Here is a 16405-nt window from a genome sequence, read left to right on the forward strand (position 1 = left end):
GTGAGAAGTTACTAAGTCATTGAAGAACAGTGAAAGAAGTAGGGATTTTTAGCTTAGAAAAAAAATGGAGTATGTGAGTTCTCTGAGGGCTATAGGAATGTGTCAGTCTTGCTCACCACTGTATCCTCAACTCTTGGTATGAACCTGAGCACGTAGTAGAGATTTGGTAAATATTTATTGGCTGACAGAAGAATATCTATCATTAGGTGTTTAAAAGATAGTCATTGTAGAACTACAGAGATTATCCCCAAAAAAGTTTTATAATAATAATGTGCCACTTAATTTTATGATTAAAAATAATGAACTGGATACTTAATTCATTTATTATTTCAATTTATTATTTACTTTGTGCTAGGCACTGAGGATTCCATTTGATTCTCTGGTCAAATCCATGAAGTTTGTATCATTCAAATAATAGGGATGTGTCAAGAAACTGACACTTGGGGGTTAAGTAATTTGCCTAAGGTTACAAAGCTAAGTGACAAGAGCTGGAATTCTTTTTTTTTTTTTTTTTTTTGAGACAGAGTCTTGCTCTGTCGCCCAGGCTGGAGTGCAGTGGCACCATCTTGGCTCACTGCAAGCTCCGCCTCCTGGGTTCACGCCATTCTCCTGCCTCAGCCTCCGAGTAGCTGGGACTACATGCATGCACCACCACGCCTGGCTAATTTTTTGTATTTTTAGTAGAGACGGGGTTTCACTGTGTTAGCCAGGATGGTCTCGATCTCCTGACCTCATGATCCGCCCGTCTCGGCCTCCCAAAGTGCTGGGATTACAGGCTTGAGCCACTGCGCCCGGCCAAGAGCTGGAATTCTTAAAGTCTGTACTCTTAACTACTATGCCTGACCATAAATCTTCACCACAACCCTAAGAGTTAGATACTGTAATTCCCATTTTGTAGTGGAAATAGGTTTAGAAAGGTTATGCAGCTTGCCTAAGGGCACATTGCTTGAGTGGAAGATTTGGGACTTGGACTCAGACATTGTGACTCTAGAGTCCATACTGTTAACTGCTATGCTAAGAGCCCCCTGCTTCCTATCGTATAACGTCCAACCTTGTATTTTCATGAGATTATTAACCACAGTTGACAGCTCATGTTGCTCTCCTTATACCTTTTGGCAGTCCTCACTGACTTTTGACTGATGGTTTGAATTTGGATTACTGTCTTGAATCTCCTTAGTACCCTGGGCTCTGGTAGTCCTAGAAAATAAAACATTTCTTTACTAGGTTCTTTTTCTTCTTCATTTCTTTTTTCTTTTAGTTAGGATTTTAAATTAGAATTTTCATAAACTTGCTTGTATTAATACACTGGTATCTATTAGCTTCAGTTATTTGAGTCAGTAGTCTCCAGACTTAAAAATTTTGTGCTGTATCATTAAAAGAAAAAATTGACCACATTACCCCTGGTACATATCTGTTTTATTTACGCTATATGTGTACCACTGAAGAAAATGGTAATACTTTATAAAATATGAACTTGTTAAATGAATTTTTTTAACGCTAAGCTAAAAATGATACAAGTTTAAAATTATGAAGGGTGTTTTGGTCTTTAGCTAGTGTTTCAAGTTATAACATACCATTAGGCCAAGCTTTGTTATAATAGTGTATACAAATTCATATTTTAAGTAACCTGGATAATTTTTTTTAAAATAGCCAGTTTCTTGTCAGAGATTAAGTAACCTGGATAATTTTTTAAAAGCCAGTTTCTTGTCAGAGATTATTAGATTAGGGTTTCTCAACATTGGTGCTGTTGATGTTTTGTAATGGATATGATTCTTGCTTGTGGGGTTTTGATCTGCAGTTGGGTGAATCCTAGGATGCAGAACTTGCAGGTATGGAGGGCCACTGTAAAAGTGGCATTTTGGGTGGGGCAATAATACTATGCATGGTAGGATGTTTAGCAGCTTCCCTGGCCTCTGCTCACAAGATGCCAGTAGTACCCCCCAGTAGAAACATTAAAAATGCCATGAGACATTTCCAAATGTCTTGAGGGGCAAAATTGCTTCTGGTTAAGAACCACTAGATTAGATCATTGTTTTTGTTTTTGTTTTCTTTTCTTTTTTTTTTTTTTAAAGACAGAGTTTCGCTCTTATTGCCCAGGCTAGAGTGCAATGGCGCAATCTTGGCTCTCTGCAACCTCCACCTCCCGAGTTCAAGCGATTCTCCTGCCACAGCCCCCTGAGTAGCTGAAATTACAGGTGCCCACCACCACACCCTGCTAATTTTGTACTTTTAGTAGAGACAGGGTTTCTCCATGTTCGTCAGGCTGGTCTCAAACTCCTGACCTCAGGTGATCTGCCCGCCTCAGCCTCCCAGAGTGCTGGGATTATAGGTGTGAGCCACCGTGCCCGCTAGATCATTGTTTTTATCCTGTATTATGGATGACAAACAGCTTGTACTAGAGTAGGGTAAGTGTTAACTTTGATTTTTTTTCCCTCTAGCAGCAATAATGTTTTCTTCAGTATGAAGTTTAAGGTCTGTTTGTAGGAATTCTTTTAAGTCACTTATCCATTATATAAGGTTTAGTTTAAACTTGGTAACATAATCTATACATTTACTTAAATCAATATATGGGAGTCATAGTATGTCACAATGAGATAAATGCAAGAGGAGAGCCCCTGTCGAGTGTTCTGCCATATGGAATGCCCAGTCTTCAGCAGACCTCTTGACTGCATGTGTCACATCTCTGATACTAACCCTAAGTTAGGGTGCCTATGTAAATAGGTGCCATATTAAATGCCGAGGCCAGGCACAGTGGCTCATGGCTGTCATCCCAGCACTTTGGGAGGCCGAGGTGGACGGATCACAAGGTCAGGAGATCGAGACCATCCTGGCTAAACACAGTGAAACACCATCTCTACTAAAAATATAAAAAATTAGCCAGGCGTGGTGGCATGCGCCTGTAGTCCCAGCTACTTGGGAGGCTGAGGCAGGAGAATCGCTTGAACCCAGGAGGTTGCAGTGAGCCGAGATCATGCCACAGCACTGTAGCCTGGGTGACACAGCGAGACTCTGTCTCAAAAAAAAAAAAAAAAAAAAAAAATTAAACAAGCATGGTGGCATGCATCTGTAGTCCCAGCTACTTGGGAGGCCAAGGTGGGAGGATTGCTTGAGCCCAAAAGTTTGAGCCTGTAATGAGCTGTGATCACACCACTGCACTCCAGCCTGGGTACAGAGTGAAACCCTACATCTCAAAAAATAAATATTAAATGCTTACTTTTTCTAATTTTCTAGATGAACACGTTAACTAAATAATGTAGCCTACCTATATTCCCAACAAAGAGTTTTCCTATGGGCCTTCAGGTGTATGTGCATACCTGTTTTGTAAATGACTTGTTTGGCCATCACATTGTAACTTACTGTTCAATTTGTGTCACTGCAGCCATATTACTGAAAAGGGAAAAGTAATTTTAGCTCTCTGAACTGACCTCCACCTAACCAAGTCATCAGGTTAACTGATGTTCTCCATTTCAAAAAATATTTGTGGTCAGATTAGGTGTGAATCATATTTAAAGGAAGACTGTTGGTCCTATATCAAAGATTAGAGAATGAATGTTCATTTTACAGTTTTAAGTTAAAATGTTTAAGGTCAGTGTTTACCATTGCTTATGATTCCCTGATTTAACTGACCTTTTCAGTTAACTAGCCACTAGGCATAATTACATTGACTGTAGGGGCTTCTTTTGTGCCACACCAGTGTTGGAATTGTGTTGATTTACTTGTGGAGTTGGGACTACAGATTCTCTCAGCAGCCTGCTTACTTACCTGGTTGTCTCAACTTGTAGCTGAATTATTATACAAAGTTTTCAAACTTTCTGCTTTGAAATGGTCATTTACTCAAAACCATGGCTTCCTCCTTGCTACCTTACAGGGTGGTTGTGAGAGTATTCCTCAGCAGTAGTTCAGACTCTCATTACTTCTTGCCTATAATTGTAGCATGCTTTTAATGGGATTCCCTGCCTCCAGTACCTCTCTGGCTTGTTGGTTAACATAAACATTATTGCCAGATTAAACATCCTGAAATATAATGTCTAATCAGAACAAAAGCCATTTATAACAATAAAAACTACATTAAAAATTACTTATGTCCTGGGCTTAGATGTGGTCTCTGCAATCAGATGTTCATTAAACAAATTATTTAAAAAAATACGTATGTACACACACACACGAATTCTGAATTGTGTTATGTGCCAAAAGAAAAAATACGGGGTGATGTGAGAGCTCAATGAGGATCAAATATAGATTGGCAGGAGGGTGATGAGGAGAGACTTCTTTGAGAAAGTTAGATTTAAACTATCTGAAGAAGCTGTGCTTAGTTTAGAAAAGTGCTAGGCAAAGAGTGTTCCAGGAAGAAGGAATAGCATGTGTGAAGGCTCTGCTCTGCTTCTGAAATTGTGGAAGCTTATTGAGTATGGCATAGAGTGAATAGTGCCTGATGAGGCCGGAGGTAGGCTGGGATGAGATCTTTTCACATCTTGCACTCTATACTAAGAAGTTGAGGTTTTATTCTGAGTGACTGGGGAGCCATTAAAGGGTTTAAGGAAGGGAAGTGTTGTGAATCAGTTATGTGTTTTACAGATTCTACTCTGACTACAGAGTGGATGAGACTAGAATGGGAGTTAGAGCAAAAGAAGTGAGGAAACCAGTTAGAATTCCTTTTTAAGTAGTAGGTCAGAGAGAAAGGATGATAATTTTAACTAGAGTCATGACGGTAAACAAGGTAACACATGAAGTGATTATGTCATAGGCTATTACCATTACCCTGTGAAGAAAGTATGAGCAGAATAAGATTTAGAATAAACTTATCTAAGCCCATCTAATAAAGGGTGGTGTGAGGAACTGAAACAATGGGTGTTTAAGGACATTTGGTCCTTGTCTCTAAAATAAAATCCAAACTCTGTTGAAGATTTTTCAGCCTACTCTTATTATCTTTATCCTCTCCCAAACTCTTACTCACCTATGCTATAACCATACCAAACTATTGCAGTGAGTATCATGAACATGCCCTGTACCCTGATGCCACTGATGATTGTTTACTATGGCTAGAATACTCTTACTCCCCCACACACTTAACAAAACCCTACTCATTGTTTAGGATCCAGATCAAATATGAATGAAGCCTTCCAAATTTGCCTCCAGATTGATACTGCCCATTTATTTTCTTTTAACCATAGTAGTTCTTATTAATATCACATTATAGTATATTATTCAGTAGATTTCTGCGTAACTGATTATGTGCCAGGTACTATGTGTAGACATTATGGACATATCCACATGTAAAAATAGACACAGTTGCCACATTTGTGGAATCTACATTCTAACACAGACCTTGAAGGAAATCTGGGCACAAATATGTAACTAAATGTTAATAAGAGGTATGAAGGGATAGTAAAGGGTGCCTGCAGGTTTCTGAAACCCTAATAAGGCCCTTGAGGTCAAAATTATTTTCATAATCCTACTAAGATACTATTTGCCTTTTCATTTTCGTTCTCGTGAGTATATAGTAGTAATAGGATTTATGATATTGCAACAAATTGAATACAGAAGGTGGGAGAATCCAGGTATCTTTTGTTAAGACAGACGTTAAAGAAATTGGCAAAAAAAAAAAAAAAAAAAAAAATTTAAAAACAGCCACTTTGGGGCCGGGCACGGTGGCTCACACCTGTAATCCCAGCACTCTGGGAGTCCGAGGTGGACAGATCACTTGAGGTCAGGAGTTCAAGACCAGCCTGGCCAACATGATGAAACCCTGTCTCTACCAAAAATAGCCAGGTGTGGTGGCACACGCCTGTAATCCCTCCCTGTAATCGGAAGGCTCAGAGGCAGGAGAATCGCTTAAACTCAGGAGGTGGAGGTTGGAGTGAGCTGAGATCGTGCCATTGCACTCCAGCCTAGGTGACAAGAGCAAGACTGTGTCTCAAAATAAATAAATAAATAAAAATGAATAGGCCACTTTGCCTTCTCATTGTTTTTTGATGTTTTGGAAAATGTGGTTATTTTTTTCATTAAAAAATAGATCACTTTTGTTAATTAGTTTTCTTGTCATTTTAAAGTGAATTTTAAACATTTCTTGGTTATAATTTTTAATGTGGTAAATACTGATAGCAATAAACTACATAGATAAAAGCTTTCTAGGGTCCTCCATAATTTTTAAGAATATAAAAGGGCCAAGTGTGGTGGCTAACACCTGTAATCCCAACACTTTGGGAGGCCAATGCAGGAAGATCCAACATAGCAAGACCCTATCTCTACAAAAAATTTAAAAATTAGCCAGGCATGATGGTGTGTGCCTGTAGTCCTGGTTACTTGGGAGGCTGAGGTGAGAGAACCACTTGAGCCCAGCCCAGAGTTTGAGATTGTGGGGAGCCATGGTCATGCACTGCATTCTTGCCTGGGCTACAGAGTGAGACCCTATCTCAAAAAAAAAAAAAAATTATGTTTATACACACACACACACACACACACACACACACACACACACACACACACAGAGATTGTGAAACCAAAATGAGAATCCCTGTAATGGGAATCTTATTTAAATTGGGGGCTTCTAGAGAAGTGAAAGATATCTTATGTCTCCGTTAAACACTTACGTTCTAAAAATTAGGAGTGTGGTTTTCTCTATATTTCCAAAAACTACAATTCTTTTTATATAATGAGTTTGTTGGTTGAATCTGATTTTTTTTAAAAAATTTTAATTTAAAAATTTTTTAATTTTTAAAAATATGGGGTGCTTCATGAATTTACATGTCATCCTTAGGCAAGGGCCATGCTAATCTTCTCTGTATTATTCCAATTTTAGTATATGTGCTGCTGAAGCAAGCACCAGATTTTGTTATCAAAGTCTACTGTAGATGCCCGTTCTTTCTTTAAGTTGTGGTTTGGTTGAAACCTTTGTTGGAAATACCGTCTTATTTCTGATTGCTGTAGGAAATAGAACTTGATTCAAATTCCTCTTTGGTATGAAGCTGGGAAGATTACTTATCTTGCTAAACCTTACCATTATTTATGTGTAACATGGAATACATTTTATCTTACTGTGGTGTAATGATTTAATGAACTAATGTATATGACCTGATTAATAAGTGACCAGAACAGAGACGATCCATAAAATGGTAATTCTTTTTATTTTATATACACAGCATATACATACTCGGGTTAGTTTCAGTTAGTGAGCAGAGAGGTCTGTGGATAAATCAGGATATAACAATCGTCATTCAAGGACATATTCACCATTCAGTGTATCAGAAGGCAGAAAGCCAGAATGATCTGTTGTATGGTTATTCATCTTTAGAAAAAGGAACAGAAAAGGTGGGCTTAGAATATTTTAAATAAGTAGCTCTATATTACAGTGTAGATGATTTACGGATAGGGTAGAGTTTTATGTGTCTGGCACTGCAAAAGTGCCTCACTTTTACTAAATGAATAATATTAATTAACTAGAGATTCTTGAAAACACATTTTTAGAAGCCTTGAAAAAGATGTATACTACAGATTAAAGGCCAAGCCTGAGAAAGCTTACATGGCTAACTGGAAAAATAAATAAAGGTACCATAGAGGAAAAACAAAATTGCCCTGTGGGGAGAACATGTGGTGTCATATGGTGTGACTAAATAGGATCCAGTGAGATAAGACAAGGTAGAGCATCTTGGGAGTGATTCCATGTTCCAAGGTTGAAAAATATTAACTACATTAAAGATAGTAAGCCAGTGAAAGAATCCTCAAGATCCCAGTGCAGAATGTTTGCCAAGAGATAAGAAGATCAACTGACTGCTTTGGTATTCATAGCAGAAAGCCATAAGAAAATTATCCTTTTGATACTCTTTTTTTGAAGAAGATAGGTCCTTTTTTTTTTTTTTTTTTTTTTTTTGAGATGGAGTTTTGCTCTTGTTTCCTAGCTGGAGAGCAGTGGCGCAATCTCGGCTTACTGCAGCCTCCACCTCCTGGGTTCAAACAATTCTCCTGCCTCAGCCTCCTGAGTAGCTGGGATTACAGGCATGCACCACCATGTCCGGCTAATTTTGTATTTTTAGTAGAGACAGGGTTTCTCCATGTTGGGCAGGTTGGTCTCGAACTCCTGACCTCAGGTGATCCACCCGCCTCGGACTCCCAAAGTGCTGGGATTACAAGTGTGAGTCACTGCGCCCAGCCAAAGATAGGTCCTTTCTAAAGACAGATACTTAGAGCCAGGTGCTGTGGCTCATGCCTGTAATCCCAGCACTTTGGGAGGCTGAGGCAGGTAGATCACCTAAGGTCTGGAGTTTGAGACCAGCCTAACCAACATGGTGAAACCCAGTCTCTACTAAAAATACAAAACTTAGCTGGGCGTGGTGGCATACGCCTGTAGTCCCAGCTACTCAGGCGACTGAGACAGGAGAATTGCTTGAACCCCTGGGAGGCAGAGGTTGCAGTGAGCCGAGATCACACCTCTGCCCTCCAGCCTGTGCGACAGAGCAAGACTCCATCTCAAAAAAAAAAAAAAAAAAAAAAAAAAAAAAAAAAAAAAAAAGATACTTTGATAAAGAAATAATAGTTATTTCTCATTTTATTTCTCATTTGAGATGATCTCAAAGTTGGCTAAAGCGACTCACAGGTTTGGACCTATAAATTGCTTTCATTTTAAATATTAGGTTGGTGCAAAAGTAATTTTGGTTTTTGCCACCCAATAGAGAGGATTGTAGGCATTTTTTTTCTTTGTATAACAACTGTAAAGCATTGCAGGAATTATATGTAGAATAATAGGCATACTTTGTTTTATTATGTTTCATTTTATTGTACTGTACAGATGTGTTTTTTTGTTTGTTTGTTTTTAACAAATTGAAGATTGGTGGCAACCCTACATCAAGCAAGTCTGTTAGCACCATTTTTCCAACAGCACATGCTCACTTTGTGTCTCTGTGTCACCTTTTAGTAATTCTTGAAATATTTCAAATTTTATCCGTTTTGGTGTTCTGTGATCTTCCATGATACTATTGTAATTGTTTTGGGGTGCCACAAACCACACCCATGTAAGGCAGTGAACTTAATCAGTAAATGATGTGTGTGTTCTCACTGCTCCACTGGCTGGCTGTTTCCCCAACTCTTCTCCAGCCTCCCCATGCCCTGAGACACAACAATGTTGAAGTTAGGCCAATTAATAACCCTACAATGGCCTCTAAGTATTCAAGTGAAACCAAGAGTCACATGTCTCTTGAAATCAAAAGTTAGAAATGATTAAGCTTAGTGAAGAAGGCGTGTCAAAAAGCTATTCCTTTTGTGCCAGACAGCCAGGTTGTAAATGTAAAGGCAAAGTTTTGCAAGGAAACTACAAGTGCTACTCCAGCGAATACATGAACGATAAGAAAGCAAAACATGCTCATGCCTGTAATCCTAGCACTTTAAGAGGCCAAGGTGGGAGGATCACTTGAAGCTAGGAGTTCGAGACCAGCCTGGCCATCATAGTGAGACCTCGTTTCTGTTAATTTAAAAAAAGCAAGCAAGCAGAACAGCCTAATTGCTGATATGGAGAAAGTTTTAGTGATCTGGATAGAAGATCAAACCAGCCGCAACATTCCTTTAAGTCAGTGACTGGCTTTAAAGCTTCAAAGGACAGGCTGACTCTGTTATTAGAGGCTAATGCAGCTGGTGACTTTAAGTTGAAGCCAGTGCTCATTTATCATTCCAAAAATCCTAGGGCCCTTTGGAATTCTGCAAAATTTACTCTGTTTGTGCTCTGTAAATGGAACAATGAAGCCTGGATGACAGCACATTTTTTTACAGCATGATTTACTGATTATTTTAAGCCCACTGTTGAGACCCACTGCTCATAAGAAAAAAATATCCCTTCCAACATATTACTACTCATTGACAATGTACCTGGTCACCCAGGTACACTCTGATGATGTACAAGGAAGATTAATGTTCTCTTTTGTTTTTTATGTGTGTGTGCTTTTTTTGTTTTGAGACAGGGTCTCACTCTGTTGCCCAGGCTGGTGTGCAGTGGTGTGATCATAGCTATCTGCACCCTTGAACCCCTGAGCTCTAGTAATCCTCCTGCCCCAGCTTCCTGAGTAGGTGGGACCACAGGCACGCACCACAATGCTCAGCTAATTTTTTTTTTTTTTTTTTTTTTTTGAGGCAGAGTCTCGCGCTCTTGCCCAGGCTGGAGTGCAGTGGCTGGATCTCAGCTCACTGCAAGCTCCGCCTCCCGGGTTCACGCCATTCTCCTGCCTCAGCCTCCCGAGTAGCTGGGACTACAGGCGCCCGCCACCTTGCCTGGCTGGTTTTTTGTATTTTTTAGTAGAGACGGGGTTTCACCGTGTTAGCCAGGATGGTCTCGATCTCCTGACCTCGTGATCTGCCCATCTCGGCCTCCCAAAGTGCTGGGATTACAGGCTTGAGCCACCGCGCCCGGCTTTTTTTTTTTTTAAAGATAGAGACGGGGTCTGACTATGTTTCCCAGGCTAGTTTCACAAACTCCTGGTCTCAGATGATCCTCTTGCCTCAGTAATGTTTTTCCCAACCACTAATATAACATTCATTCTGCAGCCCATGGATCAAGGAATAATTTTGACTTTCAATTCTTATTTAAGAAGTATCTTTCATTAGGCTATAGCTACCATAGATAGTTATTCCTCTGATGAATCTGGGTAACATTAATTGAAAACCTTCTGCAAATTATTCACCTTTCTAGATGCCATTAAGAATGTTTGTGATTCATGAGAGGAGGTCAAAATAGCACCATTAATAGGAGTTTGGAAGACGTTGATTCTAATGCTTGTGGATGACTTTGAGGGGTTCAAAACTTCAGTGGAGGAAGGAATTGCAGGTGTGGTAGAAATAGCAAAATAACTAGAATTAGAAGTGGAGCCTAGAGATGTGACTGAATTGCTACAATGTCATGGTAAAACTTGAACAAATGAGAAGTTGCTTCTTACAGATGAGCAAAGAAAATGATTTTTTGAGATTGGATTTACTCCTGCTGAAGATGCTGTGAACACTGATAAAATGACAGCAAAATATATAGAATTTTACATAAAATTAGTTGATGAAGCACTAGCACAGTTGAGAGGACTGACTCCAAGTTTGAAAGTAGTTCTACTGTGGTTCAGATGCTATCAGACCATATTGCCTGGTTCAGATAAATCTTTTGTGAAAAGAAGTCAGTCGGCACAGCAGACTTCATTGTTGTCTTGTTTTGAGAAATTGCCGGTCGGGCGTGGTGGCTCACGCCTGTAATCCCAGCACTTTGGGAGGCCAAGGCAGGCAGATCACCTGAGGTCAGGAGTTCAACACCAGCCTGACCAACCTGGTGAAACCCCGTCTCTACTAAAAATACAAAAATTAGCCAGGTGTGGCAGGCACCTGTAATATCCCAGCTACTCAGGAGGCAGAGGCAGGAGAATTGCTTGAACCCAGGAGGCAGAGATTGCAGTGAGCCAAAATTGTGCAACTGCACTTCCAGCCTGGGAGACGACAGAGCGAGACTCCCATCTTAAAAAAAAAAAAAAAAAAGAAAGAAAGAAATTGCCACAGTTACCCTAACCTTTAGCAACCACTGACTTGATCAGGCAGCAGCCATCGACACTGAGGCAAGACCCTCCACCAACACAAAGATGATGACTCGCCCAGGTAATTGTTAGTGGTTTTTAACACTATTTTAAAATGAAGATATGTACTTTCTTTTTTTAGAATAATGCTATTGGACATTACTAGACTACATTATAGTCTACACTTTTTTGTTGTTAATTTAAAAATTGTGGGCCGGATGCAGTGGCTCACCTCTGTAATCCCAGCACTTTGGGAGGGTGAGGCAGGCAGATCACAAGGTCAAGAGATCAAGACCATCCTGGCCAACATGGTGAAACCCCATCTCTACTGAGAATACAAAAATTAGCTGGGTGTGGTGGCACATGCCTGTAGTAGCAGCTACTCGTGAGGCTGAGGCAGGAGACTCTCTTGAACCCGGAAGGCGGAGGTTGCGGTGAGCCGAGATTGCGCCACTGCACTCCAGCCTGGCAACAGAGCAAGTCCCTGTCTCCAAAAAAAAAAAAAAAAATTTTTTTTTTGGCCAGACGTGGTATTTCACACCTGTAATCCTGGCTCTTTGGGAGGCCGAGGCAGGCGGATCACTTGAGGTCAAGAGTTCGAGACTAGCCTGACCAACATGGTGAAACCGCGTCTCTACTAAAAATACAAAAAAATTAGTTGAACTTGGTGGCGCATGCCTGTAATCCCAGCTGCTTGGAATGCTAAGGCAGGAGAATCGCTTGAACCCGGGAGGCAGAGGTTGCAGTGAGCTGAGATTGCACCACTGCACTCCAGCCTGGGCGACAGAGCAAGACTCCATCTCAAAGGGAAGAAAAAATGGATATGTATAGTTTTACGTATTTCTGGGGTACGTGTGATATTTTGATATAGGTATACAGTGCGTGATGCTGAAGTTGAGGTGATTGGGATACCCGTCACCTTAAACATTTATCTTTGTGCTGGGAACATTACCGTTCTTCTTTTCTAGCTATTTTGAAATATACAATAAATTGTTAACTATAATATCCCTACTATATCAAATACTAGAACTTATTCCTTCTGTCCAATTGTATGTTTGTACCCATTAACCAACTTCCCTTTATCCCCTTCTCCCTCCTTTTCTTCCCAGACTCTGATAACCACTACACTACTGTTTACCTCCATGAGATCCTTTATGTATTTTGGATACAGATCCTAACTAAATCCATGACTTGCAGCTATTTTCTTGCATTCTGTAGGTGTTTTTTCACTTTCTTGAGAATATTCATTGCACAAAAGGTTTTAATTTTGTTGAAGTACAATTTGTCATTTGTTTTGTTGTTGTTGCTCATACTTTTGGTGTCATATCTAAGAATCCACTGCTAAATCCAAGGTCATTAAGATTTACCCCTATGTTTTCTTCTAGGAGTTTTATTATTTTAGCTGCTATGTCATGTATTCATTTTGAGGGCTTTTAAAACATGGTGTGAGGTAGAGGTGGACTTTTCTAGCTATAAATTGTCCTCTGAGCATTGCTTTTGCTGTATTCCATCAGTTTTGGTATGTGTGTTTTTTGTTTTCATTTGTCTAAAAGTATTTTCTAATTTCTCTTGTGATTTCTTTTTTGATCTTGTATCTATTCAAGAGGGATATTGTGTATAATTTTTTTTGTACAATGTTTCATATTAGTGTAAAGGTGATGCTGGCATCATAAAGTGAGTTGGAAATTATTTACTCCTTTTCTGTTTCATGGAAGACATTTTATAGAGGTAGTCTTTTTTTTTTTTTTTTTTTTTGAGACAGAGTCTCGCTCTGTCGCCCAGGCTGGAGTGCAGTGGCCGGATCTCAGATCACTGCAAGCTCCGCCTCCCGGGTTTACGCCATTCTCCTGCCTCAGCCTCCCGAGTAGCTGGGACTACAGGCGCCGGCCACCTCGCCCGGCTAGTTTTTTGTATTTTTTAGTAGAGACGGGGTTTCACCGTGTTAGCCACGATGGTCTCGATCTCCTGACCTCGTGATCCGCCCGTCTCGGCCTCCCAAAGTGCTGGGATTACAGGCTTGAGCCACCGTGCCCGGCCTTATAGAGGTAGTCTTATATCTTCTTTAAATATTTGATAGAACTTGCCACTAGAGATTTATTTTTAGAAAGGTTTTTAACTATGAGTTTAATTTCCTTAATAGTTACAAGATCATTCAGATTATCTGTTTTATCTTGTGAGAGTTTTTTCTTTGGTTTTTGAGGAATTGGTTCATTTTTTTCTAACATTTTGAATTTATGTAGAGTTTTTCATAGTATTAATCTTTAAATGTCTGTGTGTAGGGGAGTCTGTATTTCATTCTTTTTTTATTACTGATATTGTTAATTTGTGTCTTCCCTTTTTGTTTGTCAGTTTTGCTAGAGATTTATACATTGTATTGGTCTATTCAACAAACAAGCTTTTGTTTTCATCATTTTTTTTCTGTTTTCAATCTCATGAATTTCTGCTTTTTATTATTTTTGTGTTGCTTTCTTTGGGTTTATTTTTTGTTCTTCATGTTTCTTAAGATAGACTTGCAACTGTTTTTCTTTGCTGATATAACAGTATCAATTTAAGAGCAGGGCTTAGTGGCGCATGCCTGTAATTCCAGCTATTTGGGAGGCTGAGATGGTAGCATCATTTGAGCCTAGGAGTTTGAAACTAGACTGTGCAACATACAAGGACCCCCCCCCCAATCTCTTAAAAAAACTGAAAAAAAAAAAAAATGGCATAAGCTTAATGATATTAGTTCACTGTAGCACTACTGTAGTTGCATCCCACAGATTTAGTATGTTGTATTTTCATTCAGTTGAATACTGAACTAGCCTTGTGATCCTGGAATTAACCTTATTGTCATGTTTATTATGCCTTTTATAATTGCTGGATTCAATATGCTAATGTTTTGCTAATGATTATGAGGAATGTTAGTATGTAGTTTGGGGCTTCCATTTGACCCAAAGATTATTTAGAAATGTGCTGTTTAATTTTCAAGGATTTAGAGATTTTCCTATTAGCTTTCTATTTCTAGTTTAATTCTATTATGGTCAGAGAACAAACGTTTGTGTGTTTTTTTAAGCTTGTGAAAGTTTGTCTTATGACTCAGAAGAACATGGTCTGTTTTGGTGAGTGTTCCATGTGCATTTGACAAGAACATGTATTCAACTGTTAAGTAGAATGTTATATAAATATCAATCAGATCAGGTGAGTTGATGGTGTTCATTTCTTCTATATTACTAATTTTCTGTCTACTAGTTCTATTAAAGGAGTGCTGAAGTCATCAAATATAATTAAGAATTTGTTTTCCTATTTGTAATGTTCTGTAAGTTTTTATTTCATGTTCTTTGAAGCTCCATTATTAGGTGCGTATACATTAGTTATGCTTTCTATTATGTGAATTATATTTGAAGTGAATTACTCATAGATTACATATAGTTGGGTCATTTTAAAAATTCATTCTAACAATCTTGTCTTTTAATTTGTATCTATAGACTATTTACATTTAATGTAATTTGGGTATGTTTAGATTTGGGTTTATCAGTTTAGTAATTTGTTTTCTCTTAGCTGCTTCTGTTTTCCATTACTCTGTCTTTCCTGCATTCTTTTAGATTGTTTGAACAATTTTTAGCCATTCTGTTTTAATTTACCTGTTGTGGCTTAAAAATTCTTAACTCTCCATGTAGTTTTAGTGATCAATCCAGAGATTACATTATAAAAACTTAACATTTTCACCACCTGCTTTAAAATAAATTCATTTATTTTAAGTGGATTATGGTCCACTTAAAGAAATGTTAAAACTACATGGGTCTCTTCATCCAGTCTCCTCCTTTTCTCTTATTGTTAGCTGTATGTTACATTTCCATTAATTGAAAGCTTCATTGGGCAGTGCTGTTGTTTTTACTTCCAACCATTAAACATATTAAAGGAAACTAAGAGGAGAGGGTTAGTGTATTTTTGTCTGCATGTTTACCATTTTCCTTACTCCTCAACGTACTCTTCCTGGTTACCTCCTGGTATCATTTCCCTTCTGTGTGAGAAATTTCTTTTAGCAATTCTTTTAGAACAGGTCTGCTGGTAGCAAATTCTCTTAGTTCCCATTTATCTGAAAATATCTTTGTTTTATGATCATTCTGAAAGATACTTTAACTGGATATAGAATTTTAGCCTGACAGTTTTCTTCTCTTTCAGCACTTTAAAATGTGTAACTTCCTTCTGGCCTTCATGGTTTCTACTGAAAAACCTGTTGTTATTTGAAGTGGTGTTCCCCTATATTTTATGGATTGTTTGTCTCTGTTTTCAAGATTTCTAGGCTGGGTGCAGTGGCTCACACCTGTAATCCCAGCACTTTGGAAGGCCGAGGCGGGTGGATCACCTGAGGTCGGGAGTTTGAGACCAGCCTGGCCAACATGGTGTAATCCTGTCTGTACTAAAAGTACAAAATTTAGCCAAGCATAGTCACGGGCACCTGTAATCCCAGCTTCTGGGGAGGCTGAGGCAGGAAAATCACTTGAGCCCGGGAGGCAGAGGTTGCAATGAGCTGAGATAACTTTTGCACTCCAGCCTGGGTGACAGAGTACGATGCTATCCCAAAAAATAATAGTAATTTTTTGTGTTTCATTGTCACCACTTTATGATGTGTGAGAGTGTGAAATTCTACATATTTATCCATTTTGGGATTCACTGACCTTTTTGAATCTGTAGTTTTATGTCGTTTGTCAGATTTGGGAAGGCTTTTGATATTATTTCTTCAGATATTTTTAATCATCCTATTATTTGCTTTTAGAAGTTCACTGACACAGATGTGAGATCCTTTGTTACTGTCCCATAGATCCCTGATATATTACTCTATTCTCGAATTGCTATAAAGAAATGCCTGAGACTAGGTAATTTATAAAGAAAAGAGGTTC

General features: G+C 38.9%; 1 protein-coding gene and 1 non-coding gene across 9 annotated transcripts in view; one reads left to right on the forward strand and one right to left on the reverse strand.

Annotated features, from left to right (window-relative positions):
• The window catches only part of LOC105471274 (B-Raf proto-oncogene, serine/threonine kinase), a 202015-nt gene that overhangs the window by 36076 nt on the left and 149534 nt on the right, over positions 1-16405 (forward strand). The window lies entirely within an intron of this gene.
• On the reverse strand, positions 6717-6823 carry LOC112424862 (U6 spliceosomal RNA). The gene has a single exon (XR_003015800.1). It is a non-coding gene; the product is annotated as a U6 spliceosomal RNA (small nuclear RNA).

Source organism: Macaca nemestrina, chromosome 4, assembly GCF_043159975.1.
Source record: "Macaca nemestrina isolate mMacNem1 chromosome 4, mMacNem.hap1, whole genome shotgun sequence".
NCBI classification, from domain to species: Eukaryota; Metazoa; Chordata; class Mammalia; order Primates; family Cercopithecidae; genus Macaca; species Macaca nemestrina.